Source organism: Streptopelia decaocto (assembly GCF_964273445.1).
Source record: "Streptopelia decaocto genome assembly, chromosome: 1".
Classification (NCBI taxonomy): Eukaryota; Metazoa; Chordata; class Aves; order Columbiformes; family Columbidae; genus Streptopelia; species Streptopelia decaocto.
Window position 1 is genome coordinate 93433466 of NC_138663.1, and position 4063 is coordinate 93437528.

Below are 4063 nucleotides of genomic sequence, written 5' to 3' on the forward strand. Positions count from 1 at the left end.
TGGAGTGCAACCTGACCTGAGTACATGTGCCATGCACTTAGAGGAACCTACACTGGGCTCAGGAATTCTCAAAAAATTGTTCCTACACACACCTGACTTACTGAGGTTTGGCTCAGGCAGCTACTCTTTACTCATCTTTCCTCTTGTCCACCTACATACTTCTCTTTGGACAGCTGTATTTGTATCATTCGATAAAGATAATAAAACTTCTGGGTCATCATCATATTAGAAGGAGTCAACTCTGTATTATCACTATGGTTACTTTTAAAAGTTTGAGAATGACCGGAGAGATCACTGACCAGCCAACAAGTCTTGTTATTCCTTATAATCTACTGAGACAGGTTTATAATCCTTCATTTAATATGAGACTGTACCGGGAAGGCTGCACAGAAAAGTTTGTTGAATGCTCTCCAAAGGATAGTCATGGGCACTTAACCATAGAACAAAGACTTGGTCAGCAAGATATTCTCTCACCTTGATTTTAAAAGCATATGTCAAATATTACTTAAGATTTAATTTACTTTTGTAGATATTAAATTACTCTGTATATAAGGAGATTTGCAGCGGGGAAGCAATCTATTTTAGATGACTTTCTGATGTTGGAACATCTGATCCTAGAGCTCCTTCTTTCCTAACACTACCACAAAAGAAAGTTGGAAAACGTGGAAGATACCAATACTGTAAGAATAAATAGTCCTAGCATACCCTTCTTTTCTTCTGTCTCCTCACCAGTTCCTCTCACCACTTCCGACACTTTCCAGAACAGATGTGCACTGGATTTTCCTATCTGTCCAGAATGGGTGAAGTCTGGTGAAATCTTTTCTTTTTGTAATCCTTTTCACCCTTCTGATTTGGAAGAAGCAATTTGAAAGAGTGCCTAGCATCTTGTGAGATAAATAAGGGGATTTACAACTATTGACATACCAGCTGAGAATTCCATCAAATAGTTTCCTGCTCTTTTTATTATCTCGATCTCGAGTTTGACCTTTTTGCAGGAAAATAGCCGAAGATCTTTTTTCTAGCATTTCTTTCAAAAAGTTATCTTTTAAAGTTTTTTTTTTTTTTATTTTGGGTTGTTTCTTTTTTTTTTTTTTTTGCAAAAAAAAAATATGTCTTCCCCATCCAAGATCTACTCCAAATTTCTTTAAATGGATTTAAGGTAATGTCTAAAAGCCATGACTATTTAAGAGGATGTAAAACCCCAGAACTTTTAGTAGAAAAGTAAGGCTAAGTAAGTGAGTAAAGTTAAGTAAGTAAGAAAGGCTTTTCCATAGCCACCTCAGAGCTCCTGAAGTTCATTGGATATCTCCCACTTCAACCTCAAAGCCAAAGTCACATAGGTTTGAGCATTTCAGTTTTGAATATGCTCTTCTAGCCAGAGTGCATATATTCAGCTCTCCTGCCTAAACCCTTCTAGGAGCCAGGCATTCGGCAGACCACAAGTCCTCTGTGGGACCTTGCATGGTACCTTGTGTGCACACAAAATCTGGCTCTCCACAGAAAACCACAGTGGCTACTTTGGTTGTAAAAAGTGGGCAGAGGAAGAAGAGTCATTGTTTACCTTGCACATAAGATATAACCATTGCCGGTTACCTCCCTTGCCCATTCTCAGCCTGCAGGAGTCAAATTCCTGACACGGTGCCCCAGCAAGGCTTGCTATAAAGTTTCCTAACCATGACCGTATCTTTTTTTCTGGTTAAAGACTTACAGAAGTGCGCATGCCTGCCAACAATTCTGATACCTAAGAGACTCTAAGGTGCGATTTTCTTTGAATTGTAATGGAGCCCAATGTTCAGTCCACAGGAATGGGACCTTGTTATATTAATTCCTTAGGTCACTGAAAATAACCTGTGTTTGGGTAGCCTAAGGGGGACCATACAAATTGCAAATAATAGAGATACTTGATTCATATATCCCAATTTCCTTCACTCTCTGCAAATGTGCTGGTACATTTCCCGCTAAATTAGTCATCAATACAAATGTATTATATTAGAGGTCACGCACACACGGAGCTTCACATGCTGATGTGTATAATCCTTTTATCACGGTATTTTACTGGGAAAATTAAAGAAGTGACATAGCTGATGAAGTAAGCTTAATCGATTCTTAAAAAGATCTGGTCATTAAGTTTATGTTGTTCTGTGGCTGATGTGATATGCCAGTAAGCAGCATCTTTGACTTAAAAGTAATAGTGGTAACTCATGGGAAGTGCTTATTATTATGGAAGGGTCATGGCTAGGCTGCATGATACAGTAGGTTTGAGGAACTTCATTATGAGGATAAAACATAACAGTTTACGGGGAAAGGCAGAAAAAATGGATCTATTTCTTCACTAGTAACAGCCAAGCATGAGGAATGAGGGAATTCAGCATTCACATGATTTCAGCAGCAGTGGGTAATTTGTGGGACTGTAGGTTCAGACTGGAAATGAGCTGGGGGAGGTGATCTGATCCAACCTTCTGCTCAGAGCAAGGTAAGCTATGGGATCAGACCAGGCTGCTCAGTGGTTTGTCCAGTTGGGTCTTGAAAAACTGCACAGAGGGAAACTGCAGAACATCTGAGAACAACCTGCTCCACTACCTGATCATCCTCATGGGGAAAAAGCCTTTCCTTATACCCAGTGTGAAGCTCTCCCATTTCACTTACGTACATTTGTATCTCATTCTCCCATCCTGCACCACCGTGAGGAGCCTGGCTCTATCTCCCCAGTAACCCCTTGTAGGCAGTGGGGGGCTCTTAGGGGCCTCTGAAGCCATCTCTTCTCTAGGCTGAACCAGCCCAGCTCCTCCTGCCTCTCCTCCCATGCCAAGAGCTCCAGCCTTCACTGCCTTGGCACCCTTCCAAAAGCTCCCTTCAGTTTTTCCAAGTCTTTCTTGCATTGCAGGGCCCAAAACTCAATGCAGTATCTAGATATAGCTTCATGAGTGCCACATAGAGAGGGATGATCCTTTTCCTTGGTCTATGTGCCATGCCTCTGTTCACACACATGGGTGCTGTTGGTCATCTTTGCTGTCAGGGTACAGTATGGGCTCATGTTCAGCTTGTTGTCTGCCATGATCCCAGGGCCTTTCCCATGGAGCTTTTCCCCTGGCCCTCCATCTATTTTTCTAGAGAAAGAGCCTAGAAGATGACCTATTAGGCCCCTATCTTGCAGATGTTTATGTTTTACACTGTCTTGGGTGGAATAGAAACTGTCATGTATTCCCCAGAAAAGGTTAATTTAGTACCTTTGACTTTACTGGGATGACTCATGAGTCACAAGTTACTCATGTGCATAAATGTTTTCAAGATCACGCCTGGAGCATGTACCTGGGTTTGGAGGACTTTTGATTGACAAATTTATTCTGTTCTATTTTCTTTAAATATTCATTTGTTAACTTAAAAATCTACTTATTCATACATTACTCATTAAAATATGAATAAAGTTAGTTATAAAAGGTCTAACCTAAAAAAAAAAATAACCACACTTGCTTTTTTCTCAATTCTATTGCAAGCTCTTAGGAAAAGTGTTATTCCCATTATATTTGGGGCATGATAATGATTAACAAGGCTCATTGTTAGTGTTGTATGCTGATATTTTAGCACTCTGAAGATAAAAAAAACTTTTCATCAAAATGGTTAAACTGTTAAATCTGTCCACTTAAAAATTATTTAGAAAATACCATTTATTGGTAATAAAGGATTAAGCTGCCTAGGAATGATGCAAGGGCATCTTAATTTTCATTGCTTGATACAGTAAAGTATGAATTCTATTATTTCTATTTTTCATCTTGTTTTTTATTCTTGAGCTTTTATCAAGATCTGTCTATAATTCACTGCAGCTGATAGCTAATTCACCTCATTTTTTGCATCTTTCCAAGTGCATTCACCGACCAAGCACGGCAAAAACTTAATATGCTGGGTCATCTTTGTGAAAATCTTTTTGAGTTTGATGATTTCTTGATTTATTTAAGCAAAATTTGCTGAGAGAGAATGATTCCAGCTTTGAGATGAATTTACCCAGGGAATCTTTTGCATTAGTAAAGTGATGGGACCTGTTTTTTTTGCCAGATAGCTGCCCTTG